At 37.8% G+C, this 14,507-nt stretch overlaps 1 protein-coding gene across 1 annotated transcript in view; it reads right to left on the bottom strand.

Annotated features, from left to right (window-relative positions):
* The window catches only part of FAM19A2 (family with sequence similarity 19 (chemokine (C-C motif)-like), member A2), a 522,282-nt gene that overhangs the window by 52,643 nt on the left and 455,132 nt on the right, over window positions 1–14,507 (bottom strand). The window lies entirely within an intron of this gene.

Below are 14,507 nucleotides of genomic sequence, written 5' to 3'. Positions count from 1 at the left end.
CAGCACATCAAAAAGCTTATCCACCATGATCAAGCGGGCTTCATCCCTGGGATGCAAGGCTAGTTCAACATATGCAAATCAATAAACGTAATCCAGCATATAAACAGAACCAAAGACAAAAACCACATGATTATCTCAATGGATGCAGAAAATGTCTTTGAAAAAATTCAACAGCCCTTCATGCTAAAAACTCTCAATAAATTCGGTATTGATGGAACATATCTCAAAATAATAAGAGCCATTTATGACAAACCCGCAGCAAGTATCATACTGAATGGGCAAAAACTGAAAGCATTCCCTTTGAAAACAGGCACAAGACAGAGATGCCCTCTCTCACCACTCCTATTCAACATAGTGTTGGAAGTTCTGGCCAGGGCAATCAGGCAGGAGAAATAAATAAAGGGTATTCAATTAGGAAAAGAGGAAGTCAAATTGTCCTTGTTTGCAGATGACATGATTGTATATTTAGAAAACCCCATTGTCTCAGCCCAAAATCTCCTTAAGCTGATAAGCAACTTCACAAAGTCTCAGGATACAAAATCAATGTGCAAAAATCACAAGTATTCTTATACACAAATAACAGACAAACAGAGAGTCAAATCATGAGTGAACTCCCATTCACAATTTCTTCAAAGAGAATAAAATACCTAGGAATCCAACTTACAAGGGATGTGAAGGACCTCTTCAAGGAAAACTACAAACCACTGCTCAATGAAATAAAAGAGGACACAAACAAATGGAGGAATATTCCATGCTCATGGATAGGAAGAATCAATATCGTGAAAATGACCATACTGCCCAAGGTAATTTATAGATTCAATGCCATCCCCATCAAGCTACCAAGGACTTTCTTCACAAAATTGGAAAAAGCTACTTTAAAGTTCATATAGAGCTTGCTCAGATTTTTCTGAGAGAGAGCAAATCACACATATTGCCTACCTCTTATCTTTCTATGTGAGATCAAGAAACTCAAGTGTAACATACAGTTTAGACATATAATCCTCAATAGGACCTTCAAGAGGCAGATACCGTTTCTGCCACTGTAGATACAAATTGGGATGCTTCCTGTGTTTGATTCAAACACAAATCTAGCTCTATGAAAGCTAAAAAATAAGAGGCAGACTTCTGTGCCTATCCTCTCATGCTCTGGGAGAATATTTTCTTAGCTAAGAATGAGTCAGTTTGTTTTAATTTGCTGAATGTTTTATATTACATTATACAAATTAATATTCTGCCTTCTCTACATTTCTTTATTAAGTCACTTTTTTTTTTTTTTTTTCTTTTTTCTTTTTGAGACGGAGTCTTGCCCTGTCACCCAAGCTGGAGTGCAGTGGCCGGATCTCAGCTCACTGCAAGCTCCGCCTCCTGGGTTCATGCCATTCTCCTGCCTCAGCCTCCCGAGCAGCTGGGACTACAGGCATCCGCCACCTCGCCCGGCTAGTTTTTTGTAGTTTTTAGTAGAGACGGGGTTTCACCGTGTTAGCCAGGATGGTCTCCATCTCCTGACCTTGTGATCCGCCCGCCTCGGCCTCCCAAAGTGCTGGGATTACAGGCCTGAGCCACCGCGCCCGGCCTTAAGTCACATTTTAAGTGAGTGAATACCATACATCAGCCATGGTCTTGAGTACTGGAAACACAGCAATGAATAAGGGACACAATCTGTTCCTGCCCTCAAAGAGCTTATGTTTCTGAGGAGAAAACAAATAAAAAGCACCCATGGTAATAATTAAGACAATGTTAGATTTTTAAGCTCCTTGAAGAAAATACAGTAGAGTAGAGTAGAGTAGAGTAGAGTAATGTGATTCACAGTAATTTTGTAGGAAGGGAATGCATATTTTTTCAAGTGTCACAGGAAAGTCTCTCTTTGAGGAGATAATCCAAATCATGAGCTGAATAATGAGAAGGAAGTCTCTAATATGAAGATATAAGAAAGGAAGAACAAATATAAGAGCAGCAAATAACAAGGCCATGAAGTACAGGGAAGCGTAATATGTCCCCAGGGCAGCAAAGATGGCCAGGGTGGCTGGAGACTGGCTAAACAATTGAACGTTTGAGGGAAATGTATCAGAAACATAAGCAAATCATGGAAGGGCCGGTATGCTATAGTAAGGAAGTTGGATTTTATTCTTCCTGCATGGGAAATCTTTGGGTAGAAATAGTAATACCTCATCTATCTATTAGAAGTTTACTCATGCTGCTCTTTAGAGATTGGGATGAAGAAAGCAAGAGTGGAGACCAGTTATGAAGAGGTGTAGGAATCTCTGTGATCAAGGATGAGACTTAGACTAGATAACAACAGCAGAGATGGGGAGAAGTAGCAGTTTGGATATATTTCAATGTAGAGTTGATTTGATTTACCAGTGGGTAGAATGTGGGGTATGAGGGAAAGAAGAATCAAGAATTACCCCTAAGCTTGGACTGAGCAATGAGAAGTTGATGGTTCTGATAGATAGAGAAGGCCTAGGAAAGAGAAATTTGTTGGAAGATGGATGAGGTTAGTATATCTGTACTTCTGTTGGGGCCATGTTAACCTTAAAAGATACCAATGCAGAGATGTAAATCAAGCAACGACATTTATAAAATAAAGCTTAGGGGAGATATTTGGGCTACAGAGATAGTCTTAAGTGATCTAAGCCTACAGATGGTATGCAAAGCCATGGACTGAACAAGATTACCATGGAAAAGGTTTCTACCTACAGAAAAAGAAGAAAAAAGAACAGTCTAAAATCTAGATCTGAAATGGGGAGACAGCAAGAAAACTGATAAGGAGCTGCACAAAAGGTGAAAGGATAAAGTAATGTGTCTGTGAAGGAATGAAGAAATAGAAGACAAAAGAATAAAAGGCTTCAAAAAGGAGAGATTGATCAGCTCTGTAAAATGCTGTTGAAAGGTCCAATTAAAAGAAGAGAAATAATTGTCCATTTAAAAAGTAATACAGTGTAGTGGCCAAGAGTATAGACTCCAAAATCCGAGCACTGAGTTAAAATCTAAGTTCCTCCTAATAACTATTTGATCTTGGTATGTTATCTATTATGCACGGGCAGCTGAGTTTTTTTTCATGTCTAAAAGAGGGATATTAATAGCACAATCTTCATAGAATTAACTGAGGATTAAATGAGTCATGTATCAAGTGTTTAAGACACTGCCTCCCTGTAGCAGGCACTTCTGTGTTAGTTGTTTATACTGCTATTAACATTTGATCTTGGTAAAAATCATGTTAGTGGCATGAAAAAAAAGAAAAACATTATTGAAGTAAGTTTAGTAGAGAAGGAAAGGTAAGGTTGTTATAGTTATAAAAAGTCTTTCAATGAGTTTTTCTGGGAAGGGAGAAAGGAAAGGAAGCAAGAACTGGAATGAAGCATGGGGTTAAGGGAATTTTTTTAAATGGATGCTTTAAAAGCATGCTTTTTTGACAGAGTGATTTAGTAGAGAGGGAAAATGACAACAGAAGGGAGAAAATAGATCATTAACAAAGAATTTTCTTAAGAAAGAAAAGTAAATTGTGATCCAGGGCACCTGGGAGGTTGGCATTAGATTTGTGTGAGGACACAATCCATTTTAACAAGAGGAAAGTGGGATATGTAGGTACACAGTCAGGTAGATGTGAGTGGGTTAGGTGGTGAGAGGATAAGGTAGTTTCTTATCTGATTTCATCTATTTTTCCTATGAAATATGGCAGCCCTTGGAGAAGAAAAAAAAGAGGGTCTGAAATAGATACCTAAGACAGAGGAAAAGTGAATTTACCAGGAAAGAGTGGTAGGAATACCTGACAGGGAGTTAGCTGATGCACACTATAAATTGCAGAGAACACAGCAGAATGGAAGATGGAATGAGATTGCCGAGCAGAGTAGAGATAAATATCTCTGTGATGATAGATTTCTGGGGATGTTTGGACTTCTGAGAGTGATTTAGGGAAACAGGGATGTGAGTCATGATGAGATTACTCCTCTAAATCTGTGAATGGAAGCCACGGAAAGATGATAAGGGCTTCTTCAGATAGTGGCATTAGTAGGCAGATCACTAGGCTGAGATAGCTTCTGGGAGAACGTTATGGTAGCTAGGGCTCTGTTCTCTTCCACAGTCCTATAACAGCCAGGAGCACATGGTAAGTTTCCCCTGATCTCTCCTCTGAGAAAAGAGGCACCTTTCTTGCACAAAGGCTAGTTTCCTTCTTTATTTCAAGGAGATTTTATTGTATGTTGAAAAAGAAAGAAGTGAAAACTCATCTGTTTTCCATTTCCATGCAAAATCAAAATTTGTTTCTACTTTGCCTGACTAAATAAATAAGAGGACAAAGTAACTGTGGAATTCATTAGTCCTGTTGACCAAATATATCTGGTTCTCTCCCTTCTGGACAAAGGTTGTACTGTACTTGTCCATTCCATTTAATTTAGATGTAAGGGCATGACTTGCTTTGTCCAATGAAATGAAAGTTAAAGTAACATGGGCCACTTATGAGGAGAAACTAATAATATCAATTCTATATGGAAGCTTTAAGAGCTACTGTGTAATTCAGCATGTTTCTCCCCACCAGCCAGAGCAATCAATTATGTTCTTAATAGTGGAGGCCACGGCAATCTGAATCCCCAACTGAAAAGACATGGAACAGACTCACCACAGATCATGATGGGCATGCGAGTGAGAAACAAAGCCATGTTGTTACAAGCCTCTAAAATTAGGATGTTGTTTGTTACTGCGACCAACTCAGCCTACTATAACTACAAGGTAGTACTTTCACTGCTTCTCAGATTGTTTAGGAGGGTACACTTTCCAAATGCATTAGTTGGAGAATAAGTCAGTGAAGCATGATATCTCAAAGCCCGAATCATCCTAGCTTATTTGAGCCAATGCAGAGTCAAAATGAAAAAGAAAATATTTAAATATTTATATAATGTGAGGGGTTCTGAGAAATTATCCTACAATGGGATAATGACATGGGTAACATTTGGCATGCCAGAGCTCTGGTGAAGAAAATGTGCCTCTTTCTTCTTGGAAGAGAAAGGAGGTGAAATGATGATCACAGTGCACAATGCAGAGAAGGGAAAGAGAGGTATGCTCTCCTTCAGAGAGCATGATGCTAGATGTTATGAGACTAATAGTAAAGTTGACCAGGAAGGGACAAATGGTAGCCTGATAGATGCAGGGCTCTCCTGCCCTGTGCTTTTTTTTTTTTTTTCCCCACTGCCTATGAATAAAATGTACAAGCATAAGGGTTGACTTTCCTGGTGAGAAACAAGCTTTGTAAAAATCTCTCTCAGCCTTTGTCCTTTTTATTAAAACTGAAGGTGTAAAACTTTTTGTGGGGAAGAGAAGAGAGGTAACCTTTTAAAAATAGAATAGATGATAGATACAGATAGCTAAATATATAAATAAAACAGATGATAGAGAGATAATCTTGTGCTCAAAAACTTTGAAGGCATTGGTAGGAAAAATATCAAATATATATATGCCAGTAAATATGTCAAGTGAAGTGAGATACTTCAAAGAGGGAAATTAGCCTAGCAGGATTTGAACATGAAATATGCATGCATAAGTTTAGTTTTCTTATGTGTCTGCTGTATATCTTAAAGTCTTGCTATGATAACCAACTGCTTGTAGACAAAGAGTAATTTTTCATGGAAACTGCTCAGTATGTGGTATGTGTTTAACAAATGGTAAACAAGCAATTTAAGAAGATAAAAACTAATTCCTGTGGTTTTTCTTTAAAAGGTTAATGAGACGGTAGGAAATTCAAGCAGTTACTAGAATTCTCTACACAGATTCAGACAGAGCTTGTGATAAACTAACCTAATCGAATATTAGTGCTTTCCAAATTAACAAAATAGGCTTCACAGAAGATCAGTTAGCATCATATTAAAATGATGCAAGACCCCCTGGAGAAGATTTAAATGAAAAAGAACAAACAAACAATTTTCTTCCTGTCACAATTCCCAAGTCACACACACAGAAAAAATTCTGATATTTTTCCTCCGTGGATGTGATGCATAAACACAAAGTATTCCCTCCTACTTTTTTTGTGAAATGACAGCAAAGACATATAGAATTCATTAAATTCTCGTGAAATGGAATACAAAGTCTTACCCAGCTCTAAGTGCTGTCTTCCAAGGTTATGGCCCTTATGTCTCATTTCAACAATAGGACCTTTGGCTCTATGGTGTCCCAGAAACATGGCCTTAAGATACTGCCTTTTAAATCATATCTTAGATTTCTAAATATTTTCTGAAGCTATTATGACTGGTATATTTTGGAACAAAGTCCCATAGGCATTTTACCAAAACCTTTGCTTCAAGCTGCTATTTTTATGTTGTGAAACAAACTTATTCATGGAAAAGAAAATCAAATTAAATGACATTTGATTTATATAGGCATAGATTTTTCTAAATTATATATAATAATATTCATTGCATTATATATACATAATATGGTCACATTTGATTGATCACTTGTGAGCCAACCATAAATACATGGGTATGAAATATGGGTTCACAGTAGAATAATATCTATACAAATTATTCACCTTAAATAGTAGTTGCTGGCCATAGCTTAATATGAGCACAAACTTGTATATATTACATTCTATATGTGGAAATAATTTATATACTCCATACACCATTTATGAAATAATGGTAATTGCTGACATTGACTGAATATTTATTGTGTGATGAGCATTATTTCATTTTATCAATGCAATAACCACTGACAAGAAAACTATAGTTACCCCCAATTTACAAGGGACACAGAAATGTTAAGAGACACAGAAACATTAGTTGCCCAAGGTAAGAAACAAAATTAGGGATAAGAATCCAGATAATTTACTTCCAGAAATCATGATCTTGACCATTATCTTATAATGCCTGATATGGTTTAGATCTGTGTTCCCACTCAAATCTTATGCTGAAATGTAATCCCCAATGCTGAAGATGGGGCCTGGTGGGAGGTGATTGGATCACACGGCAGTTCCTAATGGTTTAGCACCATCCCCCAGTCCTGTTCTTGTGAAAGAGATCTGGCTATTTAGAACTATGTAGCGCCTCTCCTCTTGCTCTCTCTTCCTCCTGCTCTGAGCACGTGAGATGTCTCACTCCCCCTTTGCCTTCTACCATGATTGATTTAAGTTTTCTACAGCCTCCCCAGAAGGTTAGCAGGTGGCCAGCATCACGCTTGCTGTATATCCTGTAGAACCCTGAGCCAATTAAACCTCTTTTCCTTATAAATTACCCAGTCTCAGGTATTTCTTTCTAGCAGTGTGAGAACAGACCCGTCTATGCAAGAAAGACCTTTCCATGCCTTCCTGAAGTTCTAAACACATGCACCAGACTCCAATTCCAGATTATGTGGAGGAATGCAGTAAGTGTATCACTGTCCTTACACATAGTGCTTGATAACCTAGCTTGACCTATACTATACTTGAGTAAACTCTAAAGCAAGTTTATTCATTTTCCAAAGAATTGGTTTGTTCACCTCTAAAATGGCCCTCTAGAGTCTTTATGAAGACCAAATGAGATAATGTGTGCGAAGCTGCTTTGAAATTATATATTACTTAAATGTTAATTATCTTTATTTTTACTATTAGTGTAATTAATGAATATCAAAGTAATGCAATATGCATATAAGCTGCAAAGAAGTGGCTCTTAGGGGAAGTTATCTACATTCTATAGACGTTCTAATTTCATTATATATACACACATACACACACACACACACACACACGCATATATATATATAGTTGTGTTGATATGAGATGCCTGTAAAAAAAATCAATCTGACATCAAATCTACAAAAGAGAGCAAATTTAGCATCAAGTTTTGAATTCGTTCCTACTTGGTTTCCTCTACACTAGACTTCAGTTCTTATTTGCATTCTGATTTGTCTCGTTGATTCTGAAATTTTGCTTGTCTCTATGTACTCCTATTTAATAGTTTACCCAGCCTGACTAGCTCCCTGGAGAATCTATATTATACCTTCTAAGCAGAAATAAAGCATCACCTACATGCACCAATAGGCAACTGAAATGCAAGCTAGTTAGTGGATTTAGGTTGCTGTAAATCACTATGACTTGAAAAAACGTGCTGAAACAAAAACTTTCTGAGACAGCTAATTTCTCACTTTAATTCATTAGGATGGGAAAATAGCTCATATTTTTTAGACTTTCATGCTGAAGCAATCTAATTAGAAGAAATAGTAATTTAAATAGCTCAATGAAATTTCAAAAGTTCTCCTAATTTATGAAGTCAGGACAATCAGGGAGGAAACAACCAAGTGCCTATGACATGTTTACAAATTCTGTTTTTTAAAACTGTTCCACTTTTATATGTAAAAAAGAAAATGAAATTTTGAGGTGGGAAAAGATTGCCACTAAGGAAAGGATAATAACCATAAAATTTCAATTTAACAGTACAGTCTCCATTAACAAAAGCAAATTCTCAACCAGAGAATGACCCCCAGTCTCTTTTAAGAGAAAGCAACAAAACAAAGGAAGATTAACTCATGTGATAATGCTTAGATTCTTTGCCCCTCACCTCAATCATGAGTATCTTCCCACCCACATTTTAAATGACAGCTGATGTTAAGAAAGGTGAATCTAAAGGAATAAGTGGTCCCTTTATAAACTGTCCAGCAACTTCTGCGTGTAAGGCCTGCTCTGGAAAAGAGGTACTGGACCACTCAACTCCATCTCTTCATAAATTTAAAGTAAAAGCTGCAGAATAGACACATGGAAATTGACACATGAGTCAAAAGTATATCTGGTATCAGCAGTCAAGTAACCCATGGAAAGCTTTGCGCATGCCTCATGGTGAAGAGGGGTGGCACTCAGAGGAAGCAATCAGGAAAGGGAACCAGGCACAGCAGCAAAGAGAGGTCAGAGAGAAGAGAGTAGGTGGTCCATGAGCTGCCTTGGTGTATGCCCTTCTGCAGATTTTCCTGAATTTTTTTTGTGAATTCCTGAAAACATTTTCTAGAGTAGGTTTCAATTGGTCCCCTTTCTCTACCTGAGGTAACTTGATGATAACTCTGGTCCTTGATCCAAAACTGTGCTGACTAAATGATTTCTTTGTTTAAATTAAAGTTATAATTAACAAAAGTTCATTATCAGCCAGAAGTATTCTCCACCTTCATTTTTAAGAGGAAAAAGACAAATTCCTACCTTCTAAGTAGGATCCAGGAAACATAATCTAACAGTCACACTTCCCACATTTACCTCATACTAAAAACTGATACTTCAAATGATGACCCTAAGTCCATTTACAATTACAATAAAGGAGAAATGGTCCATTTTAGATTAGATGATTGATAGATAGATAGATAGATAGATGATAGATAATAGATTTTTTAATGGCAACGTTTGAAAAGAAAATTTTCTGATTAATCTTAAATTATACAAAACTATAAAGAAATAGAATATCCCCAATTCCCAAGCATTATAGGAATCACATTGTTCTTTTATGATTAACAATATTCCTATAAGCTTTCCTATTAAGGCGTGTAGTGCAGACCAAGTGCTTTCTGAGAGAATGACACAATGGGGAGAAAGAGTGTTGAAAAGACAGAATGAAGATTGGAGCTCTCGTATGTAGTTGTTCGTCCCTGAAGAGTGTGACTTGGAGTAAGGCATTTAGGTCTCTGGATCTCTTTCCTTATCTGCAAAATGAAGAAATCAGACTAGTTTTAGAGTTACTTTGACTTAGAGGTTTTCCCAATTCAAAAATTTAATGAATTTTTTAAATGATCAGATTTCATTCAAATGAAGACAATCTTTTAAACCTTTCAGAAAATGAAAATCTAAATATTACAGATTTTTTAATTCCTTCAAACTAAAACAAATTAACTTCATTTAGTCCCTAAACTTAGTGAGAAACTAAGGAGTTTATGACATTTGTAGTTTAGATATATTTCTTATCTGTATGAGGTTACAAGTCTTTTTTTTTTTTTTTTTTTTTTTTTGAGACGGAGTCTCGCTCTGTTACCCAGGCTGGAGTGCAGTGGCCAGATCTCAGCTCACGGCAAGCTCCGCCTCCCGGGTTTATGCCATTCTCCTGCCTCAGCCTCCCGAGTAGCTGGGACTACAGGCGCCCGCCACGTCACCCGGCTAGTTTTTTGTATTTTTTAGTAGAGACGGGGTTTCACCGTGTTAGCCAGGATGGTCTCGATCTCCTGACCTCGTGATCCGCCCGTCTCGGCCTCCCAAAGTGCTGGGATTACAGGCTTGAGCCACCACCCCTGGCCGAGGTTACAAGTCTTAACTGCACAGTATAATATTCACTATAAAGTCAATCAGCACCCACATTCCTTTACGTATAAAACAGCTTGATAATGGTCAATTCCACAAGAGAGAACAAGTTCAAATAGTAATATAGGACAGTGGATTGGCTGAGGATTCTGAAGTCAGATGGTCTAGGTTCAAGTCCCAGCTTTAGAAGAAAGTGCTTTCCTATGCATCAAACCTTTACCTTTCCTCCTGACTTCACAGCTAGGCTGTTTTCCAGTCTTCCTTGCAGTCAGGTATAGGCAGTGACACAAAGAATGTGGCCAGAAGTAAGTTACGCTTTTTCAAGTCCAGGCTTATAAAAACCTCCCACTCCACCATCCACTCTCTCTCTTCTCCTTTCAGGTAGAGGTTAGTGCCAGGAGTGACCTTGGAAAACATGTGTAGAAGATGACAGAGCTACCACAAACCTGAGTCTCTGAATGACTACGTAGAGGAAGGACCCACCTCCTACTACCAACTGGGTTTCACATAAGCAAGAAATAAGTTTAGGCTTTGTTAAGCCTAATGTAATCACAGGCTAGGTTAAGCCAATGATTTTGATGCATACCTGTTACAGTAGTAAGCCTTAACTTAACTAATATGTAATGATATTCCTAGTAATGGACCTAGGAAGCAGTTGGGTGCAGCTCAAGTGCTTCATAAGGGAAATGACATAGGAAGTAGAAAGAGCAGAGAACAGAAATATGTAATTTGAGAAAATTATTTTATCTCTCTAAGCATCAGCTACTCACAGGTAAAATAGGAATTATGATATTACCTACCATTAAGTGCTGTAATGAGGGTTAATTGAGCTAACCTTCATAAAGACGCTTAAACTTAGTGTTAGCTATAATTATTATGGAGGGTAATAACATCTAAATCAGACCCTTGAATATATTTATGTAATGCAGATATCTAAGAATCATAGTTTTTATCTTTGAGACTGAAAAATAAAGTCCAAATTTGCCATTTTGTAAAAAGGGAACTGGTGACGAGAAAACATGATCCTAATTCTACATCATAGAGCTAGAGAGAAGATAGCTAACTAGAACTCACTTCTCTTAATTTCTAGTTAGTTCAATGTCACTTGCATTACCTCCTCCACCCCTCATTTCTTTGATCACCAAATTCCTGTAAGTCTACCTTTTGTACACCCTTTTGATTTTCCTTTCTTCCCTACAACTTCACTTCTACTGATGTAGCTTAGGCATCCTTAACATTTCTTTCCTGCAAAACCACAAGAGCCCATGACTTATTTCCCTACTTCTAGCTTACTTCCCTATACACACATAAACACACACATACTACCATGGAAGATCCTTCTAAAAGTAATTCTGCAATATAGAATAATTTGTGGCTCTTCATTTTTTATACAAGAATTCAAACTCCAGGCATTGCAAAAGTATCCTTCCATCAGCCTACATCTGTCTTCTCCAGCCTCACTTTCCTGTGCGTGTGTTACATCCTACACTGAAGACACATAAACTACTATCAGACTCTTACACCAAGCATACCTTCACATCTCTTTGTCTTTGCCCAGTCCATCTCCCTGCTTCTTGAATCCTTGCCCTCTTTTAATCTTTCAAGATTTAGAGCATCCCCTACTCTATGAAGCTGTCAATTAACCTGTTAGGCAGACTGAACCATTCCCTGCTCTGATTAACAATTTCTTACTTACCTCTGTAACACCTGTAATAGTCTTTAGTATTTACTTTTTATATCTGTTTCCCCTACAACATTTTGAGGACCAAATTCATGACTTTTAATCTGTGAATACCCAGCTTGAGGCACAGTTTGAGAGCCATAATAGAAAATTAAAATAATTGAAGAATAAATGAATAAATAAAAGGTTTACTACAAGAGTTCTCAAAAGAAAGAAATAAAAACTGTAAATTTAACATTTTTTTTCCAGTCCAGGCTTAGATAAACTTATTGGAAATTGTAAAAACATTTGACATTGTCTCTTTGTGAATATGTGTGTATGTGTGCTTAACATTTTTCCTAAAGGAGAGCCAAATACAGTTTTAGGAGAGCTAAACCCTGGATGGGGAGGCCAGAAGCTCTGGCTTCCAGAACCTGCACTGACACAAACTGATGGTTTCATCTTTGACAAATCAGTTAATCCCACTAAGTCACAATTTATCATCTGTGGGATAAAGTTGGTCATACATGATGGTAAGGCATTTAATATTGTAGTAAAGAAAAAAGTGACATCAGCTAAAAGCATGTTTATATTGTTATACTATAGAAGAAACTTCCAGCATAATCAAGGAAAGCCTGCTCATCAGAGAAGCAATGTGGCATTGGACTCTGACCCAGGCTATCTTGACTTGGTCCTAACTGGTCAGGAATACTATTTCAGAAAGCACTTTACTTATTTGGACTTTAGTTTCCTCAACTATAAAATTAGAAGAATCTCTAGATTTCTTTCCAGCTCCAAAAATGTGTTGTCCAGTGTGATATCTAAAAAAATTTAGATGAAGAGAGGCATTAAGTCATTTAATGTTAAGAAGTGACTATTCCCTGTGAGGATGAACTTTTACTGTTTCCTGTATCTAATTTTGCAGGTGTATAATTCCATACCCTTCTGTATGCTAAGAGGTTTTTTTTCACATATGTGATATTCTTTGAAGCCAGCAAGAGACCTACAAACAGAGGAAATCAGTATTATTTAAGAATGAACAAAATCTTTGCCTTCCAACTACAATCCAACAAAATCTTTTCTCACACATGGAAGGTTTGCTTTGTTCCCAGTGATTGACATGAAAAGCAAATTTAGGTTATCTTTTCTCTACACTTCAGCAATTTCAGTAAGGAACATCCAGGTTCTGAGTGTCACTCTAGATTAAAAGGATATAAATCCTTAGTCAAATTATTAAAGAGCACTAGGATGAAGCCTTCTTTTAGTTTTTAGAAAAAAATGCTAATAACTCCTTGAAAACTTATATTCTGAACTACCTACCCATTCACTAGCAATTTTACACTGTCATCTCAACTAAGCTTTGGTTGTTGTTGACATCTTCTGAAAATATCCTCTTAAAAATGACTTTAAAATTCACTTATGATGTGAAATTCAAATTAAAATAGGGAAGCAGTAAAATGTATTAGGAGAATCACTTGTCAGCAAGTCAAGAAACCTGTGCTTTCATTTGTATTTCACTACTAACCGTGAGATCACTGCCTAGTCATTCACGCATTGAAGATTCCCTCAACAGGCATTGTGCTATCTCCTGGAAATCCAAACCATCTCTACTTTTAAAAAACCGAGAAAACAGTAGAGAGAGAGAACCAGGCACACAAAAACTAAAATAAATTGTCCATGAAAGAAAGAATACATAAGCTGAACTTCATTAATAGTAAAATTGAAAATTTCTGCTCTGCAAAAGACACTGTCAATTAAAAAAACGGTGAAGAGTAGGTAGGACTAATAGTAGGCAGGACTAGGCAGCTCCCACTCGGATGGACAGAGCCGCTTGTGGAGACTCACACTGTGAACTTTTGCTCCAAGAACTACCACAGGGACATACCAGGAAAGCTGAGAGAATCCACAGACCCTTTGAAAAAAGTGGCTTGCCGCTGCAGGTTTCATGAGACAGCCAAAAACTGTGAGTAACCAAAGTGTGAGGGGGAAGGTCCACCTCCAAACATCCTCACTGGTGAATCTGAAGGTCCAGATCACGGGAGAAGGATTTGACCTTACCTGGAGCTGAGAAGAATTTAGAGAGGAAAGTGAAATATAAGAGTAGAGGAAGCAGCTAGAAGAGGGCTGTGGGCACTCTCGGTCCCCAGGGAAGGCATTCCTGATTTTGTCTCACAGGGGTCCTTGGGGAGGTCTGCCAGTGGAATTGGGGAAAGACCACAAGGAGAAGGAAACTTCCAGCTGAACTTTGTAACAATTTTGACTGAACATGATGTTTCCTAGACAGAATTCGGGGGAGGGGGCAAACAGGGAGTGCACATATAAGCAGAGAAATTGCAGCAGATGGGGAGATGTGAAACCTCAAAGCCCTGCTTGCTTTCTCAGCAGGGAGGCTTGTATCTTGGGGCACCTTCTTACCCCTGTTCATTGGCTGCCTTGAAATAAACTCTGTGCTGTTGGTGGGGCATGGTGGGAGTGAAATTGTTCTTCAGGCTGCCTGGAAGCTGGTTGAGGCTGGTCACTGCCAGCTTTCCTCCACTTTCCTCCTTCCTTGGTATGAAGCAGCAGAGGCAGCCATAATTCCCCTGGGAACATAACTCCATCAGCCTGAGAACTATTCCC

The sequence above is a fragment of the Colobus angolensis genome, unplaced genomic scaffold (genome assembly GCF_000951035.1).
Source record: "Colobus angolensis palliatus isolate OR3802 unplaced genomic scaffold, Cang.pa_1.0 Scaffold67, whole genome shotgun sequence".
NCBI classification, from domain to species: domain Eukaryota; kingdom Metazoa; phylum Chordata; class Mammalia; order Primates; family Cercopithecidae; genus Colobus; species Colobus angolensis.
The sequence above is the reverse complement of the archived record's forward strand: the minus strand, read 5'-3'. Positions and strand labels throughout refer to the sequence as shown.